General features: G+C 36.1%; 1 protein-coding gene across 2 annotated transcripts in view; it reads right to left on the reverse strand.

Annotated features, from left to right (window-relative positions):
- Window positions 1-12,788, reverse strand: part of LOC106670347 (cGMP-specific 3',5'-cyclic phosphodiesterase) — an 88,492-nt gene that overhangs the window by 34,524 nt on the left and 41,180 nt on the right. For both annotated transcript variants that reach the window (XM_014400601.2, XM_014400593.2), the window contains exon 2: window positions 11,163-11,260. The gene's annotated coding sequence lies outside the window, so the exon portion shown is untranslated. The remainder of the gene's footprint in view (window positions 1-11,162; window positions 11,261-12,788) is intronic.

Consider the following 12,788-nt stretch of genomic DNA (forward strand, 5'->3'; position numbering starts at 1 on the left):
TAATTATTGATGAAGACAAACGTGTCCTTATTGTCCAACAAGGGTAGATTATTTTTTTGAAAATTTATACTATATCAACTGGCTGATAATAGAATCGGCCCCCTCTGATTAAATAAATCCTGGCAACTGTCAATAATTGCAAAGCGAGACAGGACTGTCCAGGGCAAACTCAGCCCGAAAGCGAGGCATAACTGGATCATCCGTTTTTTGTTGTTCAATGTTCGTTAACTTGTAAACTGGAAATCGATTGACTGTTTGGCAGAAGCGTATATTACCAATTGTATTGTAACCAGAAAATGTAATCACATTCATCATTATTCATTTTGCATGGACAGTTATAAAACATTACCGTTCTCTGTGAATGAGAAAATAATTTCGAATGTAAATGGAAATTCGCGCAATTTTCTATAATTTGGACTGCTTAATTTGTCAATGATGCATCTTTTCTCTGTTTGCATGTTTACGCGTTTATAGCAGACGTTTAGGCGTTGCAAAGATGGGCGAAATTTTAGCAAAATTAGAGTTTTAGGTTAGGAAAAAAATCACAGCTAAAAGAAGTTCAAATTAATTGTACTGTTTGATCGTGTATGGCATGAAGGTCTCGTGTACAAATTAAAGCGCGTCCTTCCAAACATCTTATATCTAATCTTTCGATCCTACGTTAATGGACGATATTTTAGAGTCCGGCAAGGGTCGGACTACTCTGACTACTGTCCTGTGGGAGCAGGAGTAGCAGAGGGTAGTGTGCTCGGACCACTCTTGTACCTCCTCTACACATCAGAAATCCCATCACACCTTCTACTCTCCTTGCATCCTTCGCTGACGACACAGCCGTCCTTTCCACCAATCCCGATCCTGAAAAAGCTTCGGAGGAGCTCCAATCGCAGGTACAACGGATTGCAGAATGGAGCAAATTATGGAGAATAAAAATGAATGAAAACAAGTGCACCCATATTACATTTACGCTCCGAAGCAAAACTTCTCACACAATACACCTCAACAACATCCCTATTCCCAAACTGCGTACGATACCTTGGGCTACATCTTGACTCACGACTGACGTGGAACCAACACATCCAAATAAAAAGACAGGAACTGAATAGACGATTCGGACTATTGTATAAACTACTCGGACGCAAATCTAATTTGCCAACAAAAAACAAACTAACACAGATTAGAACTGTGGGGCACCGCTAAACCTACCAACATCCAACGAATTCAACCCTTCCAATCCAAAGTCCTTAGAATTATAGTTAATGATCCTTACTATGTCTCCAACGCCACCCTTCACAATGACCTCAAAATACCCTTTGTACATAAATTAATCCCGTCCAAATTCACCCAGTTCCACGACATACTCACCCCAACCCACTAGCCCAATCCATGTCCAACAAATCCATCCCTATAATCCTTCCGCCGATTAAAGCGGAGATGGCCTCGGGACTTCCTCATCAAGGACTAACCTTGCACAAAACTGGGAGACCAACAATGGATGGCGACTCCCCTCAAGGCATGATATACAGTGTAAATGCAAATATGTAAATAACCTCAAATTACGAGATGTATATTTTATTTATTCAGGTAGTAATAACAAAAATTGCACTATCTAATTGAGTGAATAAAACGTTCGAAGGGGGAATTTTAACTGACCATATAATAATTTTTAACTGGAAAATGAACTTTTTATGTAGATAAGGAATGTACAACAGATGTTGCCTAAAAACGATACACTTCCATAGAAACTTTATGATCGTGAACCATCCCACTCTTACTTTATCCTAAACAACAAATCATTACGCTAATATTGTCCACATCAGTCAGAATGTTCGGAGATTTAGATTCTTTTTTTATGTGAATGAATTTTAAAATTTTCCACTTGGGGAAGGACACTCTCATGAGCCTTATCTCGGCGTGATTAAAGTCCGGAGTTTGCATAATATTCAAAGCATGCCTTAAGCCGGGAACACAAAAAACAAAAAAAAAACGTTAAAAATTTGTTTAAACGCAGTTATTATCTGTCCCTTCAAAATCGGCGGTGAGTTTTGAAAAAAAAAAACATTCATACTGGATCTATTTCTAGGGTTTTGTCTGTTCTAGATTTTTCGTTAACTCCGTTTATTTTCCACCGTTAAATGTTTTTATCAAGCCGCACAGTGGTTCCGCGTACAATATCTTACCTGTTATCGTTTTCGTATTCAAAATCTTCACGAAATGTGTTATCCAATCCTCTTTCCTGTTGTTTTTTTCGTTCTTCTATACATCCCGCAAAAATTAGTTTAGATAGTTTTTAAAGAACTTTTCGCTTTAATAAAACTTTTCCCTAGATTTGCATGATTTTTGATTTATAATTGCGCTTAAATATTGATGACTTTTGCAATTTGGCGTGAAGCTGGAAATAGGCATTGAACCAATTCTTCTTTTGAAGAGTGAACTGTAAAAATCATTTGGCAAATTAATGCAGCCTGTTGTTTCTTCAGTTGTTTTCCCTTTTCGAATATCCAATGACTGTATCGGCAAATGTTCAGCAGAAGTCATTTTGTAATTTAACACGCATGCCTGTCGTCAATGAAAATTGCTTAACATGTCTCCACAAATGTAATGCTTTTAAACACGCATTTAGTTCATTAGCTGGTCGTGAACATGGAATAACAGGTAATGTCGTTTGAAAATCATCTGCTAACGGTAATATTAGCGCACCACCTAATGGCGTTTCCACGTAAATCTTTTTTAAATAATATTTTTACCAAAATTTAAGATCGCCAGAACCTCGAAAATTGAATTTATATAATTGAAACATAATATTCTGAACAGACAATTGAAACATAAGGTTCTGTGCTCTGTTACATCGTGAAAAATCTTGAAATACGGTCATCAGTCAAAACGAAACTGTTGATATATATGCCAAACATGCTGGTAGATGGTACACCATATCTATACAACGTCCCATGTAGTGACTTAGGTAAAATAAAAATTATTAAAAGAACGGTAAAATCCGTATTAAAAATCTTATGGCCGGGGCTATATGGTCTTGCGGATCCTCCTCTGGCCAGTCTATATGCTTTCTCGTTACCCAAAATTCCTGTGTGCCTTGGCTCCCAAGATATCATAGGTTGTTGTTTCCCCAGGATTTGGAGATTTTGGGTGCATTACTGACTAATTTTGATGTAATTCTTTTACATGCTAGAGCTTTAATGGCTGCTTGGCTAACAGATCTTATAAGGATTTTTTTGCCAGTGTAACCTCTTTTAAGATTTTACAGGGCACAAGCATTGATGACATGTATTTCTGCTTGAAAGACCGAAGTGTACTTCCCTAATGAGTTTGATTGCTCATGTTTTGGGCTTGTACAGTAAATGCCTGATCCGGTTCCTTCGTTTGTTTTGGAGACATCTGTATACCATATCACTGTATCTGATGCTCTCCTGTGTTCGTCCTCCTTTATCGTCCGTTGAGACTTTATAGGATGTTGTGAAGAATGTTTCCGAGATATATATTCCCGTTATTTAAAAAATGCGATTCTCGTGATGCTAGTAACCATAGTGGATGATTATTTGGTAATTTAATAGGAACAATATTCACAAGCATGATACCAGATATGCTTACATACTGGGTCGGAAGAGAAGGCATCCAACATGAATTTCAAGCTGGGTTTAGGGACTATTCAACCATAGACTAAATATTTACCCTAACGAGTAGTAGAAATAAAACAGTAAAAAAAGAGGAAAAGCATTTGCATTTTTTGAAGACCTTTCAGCAGCATTTGAACGCATTGACAGGCAAGCTTTGTTGTACAAGGTAAGCCACTCAGGACTATCAAACAAAATGCTGACAACTCTTAAAAATCATTATTAAGGGTCCCATGCATAAGTGGGAATGAAAGGTCTGATAACGACTTTTCAATAATTGGAAAAAAATTAAGGTCCAAAAAATCAATAAATTCAAACCAAAATTGATATTTAGGGATTTCTAGAGATAATGAAACGAAATTTCATGAACAAATTTATGACCTAGTTTACTTGCAAAATTTTTGGTTTTAGAAAATTTTCGATTACTATACTTAGATAGCTTTTACTATATTTTTATTGCAATCTACATGAAACATGCCGTACAATATGTTCAAATAGTTGATTTGAGCAAGTAGAACGGCGAAATAAAAATATTAAAAAACGGAAAATTTCAACTTTCAAAAAAAAAAAAAAAAAAAACTTGGCCAAACCAGGGCATATTCACAAGAAGTCGCGGAGACGTGTCCGATATTTTGGAGTGTAGAATTACCAAAAAAAGTTTGGTCCAAATCCGTGATCCACGATCTTGGCTCCCTTGTTAGTACATTTTATTATCATTCTTCATTTACGATAAACACCCAAAAAGGCAAAAGTTCGGAGCCGATGTGGTTGTTATCACGTACCGTAACACACTCCCATCATCTCGTTTCATAAATAATTATGGCAGACACCTAGTTCGTACCTTTATAACTATTATTTTGTTAAGAAAACGTAATAGTTTGTTTTTCAAATATACTTATTATTATATTAATTGTAACAAATTGCTATATGCCTTAGAAATTTGTTTAGAAATCGTGTTTTATCTCACCGTAGTTGAATTAATGACTCAGCTTCATCCATGGCCACTGTGCTGTTCCAATTGTTTTGCCGGCGAGTGGGCGTTTAATGTTAGTTTTGGAAGTTGCCGTCTCTCCCAACTTGCCACTTCGTTAATCGCCACCACAAAAAGTCACCACAAATTATTTAATCAATGATCCCTTTTCGAATTCATCCCAACTCGCCAGGATTCAATCACCCAGGGCCTCTTTCGAGACGAAAACTCCCAGTTAATAATAGTAACCCAGTCATCATAGTAGTCAATCGCATCTCACTTTCGCGAATGGAATCGATACTGGATTTCGTTTTGATATATTACTAAAACTGAAAACTCTTAGCATATTTTAGTGCCGCTATGATAGCTATGCTTTCCGCTAAGTACACCATTAATTCGTTTTTAAGTTTTATTTTTTATTTGTAAGTTGGTATTTTTGATTATTTGGAGATCGTGAGATGCGGTCGGGTGTGACGGAGGTTTAGAAAAATATTTTCTTTATCGTGCCAATATTTCGAGCTTTATTGAGATCATCTTCAGAGACTGGGATTTACTAATAATTGTTTAAATTATACGAATACATGTAAGATGCGAGAAAATGAATTTATACAATGATCGAAATTTTAGACTCAAAGTATCTCTACTCGCTCAAAGTGTTTGTTTTCAGTGTAATCACAAAAGTGTTGGTATTTTTTTTGTTGGAAAAGCAGTTAGAAAAGCTCTTAATTCAAGATTTATGTGAACAGAATTTGTTTGCTGAACAAGTAATCGATTTGTATCTTTTAGGTGTACATGTTATAATTGATATCGCCGGTAATACATTTGGGGGGTTTCTTTGATTTTAGATGCAAAATGTGCCAGATTTCTAAAACTATTCACTATCAATTTAGTTCTAGTTTTTGCCCAAAAGCTGTTTACCAAAACCTTTTCTGCGAGAATGTTTATTTTTAAAAGAATGTTCCTGTCCTTTGACATATTTTTTACTATTTACTTGTTTCTTAAAAATTAACTTCTGTATTCTAATGGGGGTTCATCAGCATACGCTGAAATATGGTAAAAAGTTGTGTATGTCAGAAAACGGGCTGTCGTTATGACGCCCTGACTTTGAATTACTGATAATATATTTAATTTTTGTTTTGGACGATCGACCATAATGCACTGGGGAAAACTTTCTTAATTGCTTCGTTTTATAGTGTGGCTAAAAGCTCTCATCACATTTAAATATTTTTGACATTTCGTTGCTATATAATCCATATTACCAACCCGACTCACAAGAATGACACATCTACACGAAAAACAAACTCTTTGAGCCCTGAAGATGATCTCAATAAAGATCGAAACGTTGGCACGATAAAGAAAATGTTTTTCTAAAACCTACGTCACACCAGACCGCATCCCACGATCTCCGAATAATCATTACCATTCCAATTTAGCTTTCTTTCCAATTTTCAAAATTTCATCTCTCGTTTTATTGAATGCCTGCCAACTCGAAGTAGTCTGGATTCCCAACAATATTGTGTTTCCTTGTGAAATGCATAGAAAATATCGTGTAGAAATGTGTGGTGTTTAGTGACCGTTAGTCAATGATTATTCGGAGATCGTGAGATGCCGTCTGATGTGACGTAGGTTTTAGAAAAACATATTCTTTATCGTGCCAACGTTTCGATCTTTATTGAGATCATCTTCAGGGCTCAAAGTGTTTGTTTTCCGTGTAGATGGGTCATTCTTGAGTGACGTGGCACTCTCAACACGACACACACGAATGACACCTCATAGAATCAATTGACACAATCATAGAAAATATCATTATACCGCGTAAATAATTTCATGTAAATTGATATTTCATTTCACGAAAAATTTTGTCTACATGTTTCGTAAGTGTCTGTGAATCTAGACTTAGTCCCATCGGTTAGATTTTAAATTTAGTCCCATAAGGTAATTTGCGCGCAGTGTACTTACAGTCAGCACCCAGTCTGTAAAAAACCATTGAGTAAATCGAGCACAGTAAATATCTCCTGCCGTGTAGGTTGAAAATATCAGTGATGTTTAGCAAGGGCCACGCGTCGAATTGAATGTTATTTATTTAGTTTTGTAATTGATTACTAACAGTCTACTATCTAGCATTGCCAGGTTTTTTGTTATTAGAAAAGCTGGAGAAGCCCGAGCTGAGTTGCTCGATTGAATGGCGTTACAGTAGTGACTAGTGATTGACCTCATTTGTTTTAACTCCACCGAATTAAGAGAACAATATGTCTGTTAATTAAATCCCAGTGATTTAGTAATCGATTAAAATTACAATAGAGAAGGTTCAAAACGCTCCCAAATGAACGATGGCCTACAGCACAAGTTGTACATCAGCCAATAACACGGATCCTTATACAATTTTTGTTGAAATAAACTACTGCTTAATGCATGCTGGATTACACTCATTCGGTGTGATAGGTGTAATTTTGATTGACACAAATTGCAGTAAAAATCAAAACAGTTTTGTGTGTTCGACGAAAATCAAAAGTTTTGTATCGTTAGAAACAATTAATTAAGGTTTTTAGTTGAGATTCGGGATTCGAACCCAAGACCTTCGGCTAAATACGCCGCTGCTTTACCACTTGAGCTATCGTGACTTCGATCCACTCGGGCACTAACTTCCCATCTCAACCCCACCTTTTGAATTTTCCCTCCTTTTTGCCATTTTTCAAACGTCGTGTAATCTATTTGGTTCTCGGCGACAAATGAAATGGCCATGGAGAGCTTTAGTGAAAATATACTTCATTTTAACTTATTAAATTCACTAGTTTTCGTGGTCCGCTTGGCCAATTAATATCTTTCAATTAATGAAGGTTTTAGATGAAATAAAAAAGTCAGCGTCACGAGCGGGATGAAAAATGGCAAAAGGAGGGAAAATTCAAAAGGTAGGATTGAAATGGGAAGTTAGTGTCCGCGAGGATCGAAGTCGCCATAGCTCAGGTGGTAGAGTAGCTGCGTATCTAGCCGAAGGTCGTGGGTTCGAATCCCGCTCGTGACGCTGACTTTTTTATCTCAACTAAAAACCTTTTCTGGATAGATGGGATGAATAGTTAAATTAATTAATCTGTATTTAAGGTATTGGTTGAGATAAAAAAGTCAGTGTCACAAGCGGGATTCGAACCCACGACCTTCGGCTAGATACGCCGCTACTCTACCACTTGAGCTATCGTGACTTTAACCCAACTAAAAACCTTAATAACGGACCACGAAAAGTAGTGAATTTAATAAGTTAGAAACAATGGGGCAGAAATATGAATACTTATCATGTTGTTTCGTATTAGATTTAAAAACGTATAGAAATAACGTTTTTGATAAGATATTCATTTCTACTGACAAAAACTGTTTACCTAATAATCTCAAATCTTCCACTTCACACAAAAACGATAATATATATATTGATATATTTTGATAAATAAACAAAATATTGAAGTATTTTGGATAAAAGGCCGTATATGTATAAAATAAAGTAGGTTCAGCTGCTATTTCTTCGAGAAACAATTTCTTGCTCGTACTTGGAACAATAGCGATAGCCTAAACAAAGGGATGAACTTAGAAAATCTTGTTTTGAGTGGTTGTTGGACAACTTTGTTAGTACCCCCCTCCCCCGCCATCAACCTAAGCCTCTGGGGCGAATCGTGTGCAAACTTGATTTCGACGCACGTGTGTTAATTTTCAGATGTTCCTCGGGGAATGGGCCTTGAGATGAAGCTGCTGCAGAATAAACCGCATTAGTCGGTTCACCTTCTAGCCTAATAGAAGCGCGCTGGCCTCACTCATTTCCTCTGGGTTTCGAATTTCCGTAGAAACTGCAGCACTTTCTCCATCTTTAACTTCTGCAATTTTCTTTGATTATAGATTGTTTCATGAAAGGAAAAACAGAGAATCGAACAAAATGTCAGAATTGAGTTTTGTTTTCATGAAATTAGTTTAAATTACCCTAAAATTTCACTCTTTTACTACAACATAAAGAAAACAAAGATAAAGCAGAAACCCTTAGCAAAAGACGCAATGAAAGGATGGTCTAACAGAAGAAAATAGTTTTATTGCCGATATTCACAGGAGAAATTTTAAAAAATTTGCCGAAAAAGGGGTTAGTTAATTTAATGCTGCAATCAGACTGAAATATCTTCCCAGCATCTGGGATTCGCAGATGCCATATGATAAAAAAATCGATGAAACCGGCAGAAGAGGTCAAGTCATTTAGACAAATATCGCTACTACCAACACTCTCTAAGCTTTTCGAAAGGTTATTACTAAAAAGATTAAAACCCATTCTTGAAAAAAGAAAATCATCCCTGAATACCAATTTGGATTGTAAAAAAGGAAAAAAAAGGTCAAATCATTTAGACAAATATCGCTACTACCGACACTCTCTAAGCTTTTCGAAAGGTTATTACTAAAAAGATTAAAACCCATTGTTGAAAAAAAGAAAATCATCCCTGACTACCAATTTGGATTGTAAAAAAAGGAAAAAAAGATCAAATCATTTAGATAAATATCGCTACTACCGTCACTCTCTAAGCTTTTCGAACGGTTATTACTAAAAAGATTAAAACCCATTGTTGAAAAAAAGAAAATCATCCCTGACTACCAGTTTGGATTGTAAAAAAAAAGACAAAAAGGTCAAATCATTTGGACAAATATCGCTACTACCAACACTCTCTAAGCTTTTCGAAAGGTTATTACTAAAAAGATTAAAACCCATTGTTGAAAAAAAGAAAATCATCCCTGACTACCAATTTGGATTGTAAAAAAAAGGAAAAAAGATCAAATCATTTAGATAAATATCGCTACTACCGTCACTCTCTAAGCTTTTCGAAAACTTATTACTAAAAAGATTAAAATCCATTGTCGATAAAAAAGAAAACCATCCCTGACTACCAATTTGGATTGTAAAAAAAGGACAGATCATATAGACAAATATTGCTACTACCGACACTCTAAGCTTTTCGAAAGGTTATTACTAAATAGTTGGAAAAAAGAAAATCCTCCCCGACTACCAATTTGGATTGTTTAAAAAAACAATTGTTGAAAAAAGTGTAAAAAAAATTCACCGAGTTACGAATGTAATAGAAAAATCACTCGAGGAAAACAAAATTATTCTGCTACCTTTCTTGATTTCTCACAACGTTTTCACAAGGTCTGGTATGAAGGATTCATCAGTAAACTAAAAGAGATGCTGCAAAGTAGTATGTAGATATTATCAGTCTTACCGAACTGACAGACAATTTAGAGTAAAAAAAGAAGATCAATTTTCATAATTAAATCAGAATTAAAAACAATAAATGCAGGAGTGCCACAAGGTACCATATTAGTAGCACTACTTTCCTTGTTATACACCAATTGTTATTCTGAGCTGTCGGTCGCAAAAACTAAAGGAAATGTTTAAAAGAAAAAGGATAGTAATTAAAAATAGAGAACTGACCAAGTTGAGTGGCTGGCTAATAAAATGCACCCTACGCTTTGGCCAAAGAAAAGTTGTAAATTTAACCAAACCTGGCATACCTAGATGGCTCCGTCCGAACCCTTGATGAGATATTAGTTGAGCAGCGATCATAACTCAGCATTCACTGTATCGCAAATATTGCTTAGCGAGCAACTCGAGAAAGTAAAAGGATGCAAAAGGCGAGAGAGAGATTGGGTAGCAAAGAAAACTAGGTGCTAAGAGATATAAACTAGTTCTGAAGCAAAACAAACTCTTATTTATGGAGGTAAAATAACTATGTGGTCTCTTCGGAGGCAAAACCAGTCCCTATGTTGGAAGCAATTCAGAAGCAAAACGAATAATGTTTCTTCACGTACGGAGGCAAAAGGGAACCAATAGACAAAAACGGCGTAGAACAAAGGGAACGAAAAAATGGGCCGAGTGGGAGGAAATAGGATTTAAGAGCTCAAAATGTTACAAAAAAAAAAAAAAAACTTAGCACGTAAACGGAGCGAATGCCAGTAATTTTCCGAAAATAGATGAAGCACAAATTGCAACGTTTGCAGATGACACAACGGTGAAATCGGTAGCACAGACCATCAACAATTCATCCTATATCCTCGAAAAGGCTTGTAACAAGATAATGAATAGACAAAAAAGAAGAGAATTAGGCTCAATCAGCATAAATCTGTACATATAAATTTTACAAAAAAAAGTGGTATTATACCATACAGCGATGTAGCTACATATCTGGCAATGACCTTAGATGTGAAATTGTGATGATAAGAGCTCGGCAATATCAAAATTGAAGAAATATACCAAAATAAAACCTTACGTAACGCAGTAAATGCACCTTGGTTTGTAATGAATAAGGAGAATGTGAAAGCGAACTGCAAAATGCTTCACAATCGAAACACTGTCAGAAGGTTGAAAAGAACAAAGGCACATGAACTAGTACAGATAAGATTTTTGTGTAAATCTTATTTTACCAACGGGTTTATTCTATGCATTTTATTGTAAAATTTATGTTTGGTCTAATAAGACCAGTTTTAATAAATAGATTTAAAAACATTTATTATGATGTCTAGTATCATAAATGAATTAGGCTTAGACTCACTTATTGTCTTCTAATTGTTCTTTCGGTTCTGACGAAAGCTCGCCAGATTCCGTTCTCCAGCGATCGCCCGACATCCTGCCTCTTCACCTCATTGCATTCTGGAACATAAAAGAGCCACGATACAACTACGAACTGAAAAAGGTTGGTTTGGGAGTAAAGAATAAACAAAATAAGTGGGAACATCAATGCGCTAGATTGACTAAACTGCATAGTAAAATCTGCATATCTATGCATCGACACTACAACTTACATAATCAAGTCATCCATAACGCTGGAGATGGTTTTTTCTGTCTTGCAAGAATTAATAAAGTTTCATGTTAAACGTAGTGTTAAAGGTTTGTTAAAAAAAAATATTTTGTCTAGCTTTTGTTTTTTATTTTAATTCAATATTTCTATCAACAAGATATTTATATTATTTACAAAAAAATATAAATAATTACTGAAATGTTTAAAAAAAACTACTTGCAAGCGAAAAAGGGATATGAAAATATGATATTGGTGGCCAAGAAAATCTCTTGGAAGTAATTTTGGGCACTCTCGACACGGCACGCAAGAATGGCACAATTACACAGAAGACAAACACTTTGAGCCCTGAAGATGATCTCAATAAAGATCGAAACGTTGGCACGATAAAGAAAATGTTTTTGTGAAACTATCACCGCCATCAAACCAGACCGCATCTCACGATTTCTGAATAATTCTTGGAAGTAATTTTAATGCAACTGATAAGAATACAGTGTACATAGCTGCGGCTAGGAAAGAAAAACCACGTACAAAGTCGTCAACTCTATGAAAAACATATGGAACTCAAACATAAAACTTTGATGAGACCATAGTCAATTATGACTATATGCGCAGTGATGGACGAAGACAACTCTATAAGCAATATGTGGCGGGCAAAGGAATAGACTTTAAGCACGCGTGGAAAGATCGAGAAAAGTCCAAACAAATATTCGGGTGTGCTATCCTCATGGGGGGAAGTTAAGAAGACATGGATTCTTCAGAAAATTTTGAGAAAAGAGGATTTATTGAAGCGCTGTTCAATGGCCATTCGTTGGGTTAAAAAGCGATACATGCTGGACCATCCCACCACGTAGCTCTTGAAGGAAAAATAAGAGGGGTGAGTACCACGAGAGGAAATATTATCTGCATTATGCTCCCACCGAACATAGAACCAATTGTCCAGGGAAGAAGTCTTCAGAATATTGTCCACTCTATTGGCAACAAACGTTTACAAATGGCGGGGGGGGGGGTTAATTTCATTAATCACTGAGCATCCACAATAATCTACTAGCAACACTTGCAACTCTAAGTACCCAGTTAGGAAAGGACGGCCAACCACCCGATCAAGAAATAAATGGAAAATGCTGAGATTGGAAGACGGAATGGGATTCCGAAATTTTGTTCGGATGAGTCCAGTCGACTTCGAATGTCATTTGGAAATGGTTGGACCACACATTTCGAAAAAGGAGATGATTTTAGGGAGCTAGTTTCTGCTACCAATCGGCTAGCAATCGCTCTCCGTGTCCTCGTAAGTGAAGATATGTGCAAGCCTAGCTTCATATTTTTGGGCTAACTCAGCCACAGTGTCTGCTTTCTTTCCCCTGTCTTCGTCTGAGGAAACGT

The sequence above is a fragment of the Cimex lectularius genome, unplaced genomic scaffold (genome assembly GCF_000648675.2).
Source record: "Cimex lectularius strain Harlan isolate CLEC.00 unplaced genomic scaffold, Clec_2.1 scaffold2, whole genome shotgun sequence".
Lineage (NCBI taxonomy): Eukaryota > Metazoa > Arthropoda > Insecta > Hemiptera > Cimicidae > Cimex > Cimex lectularius.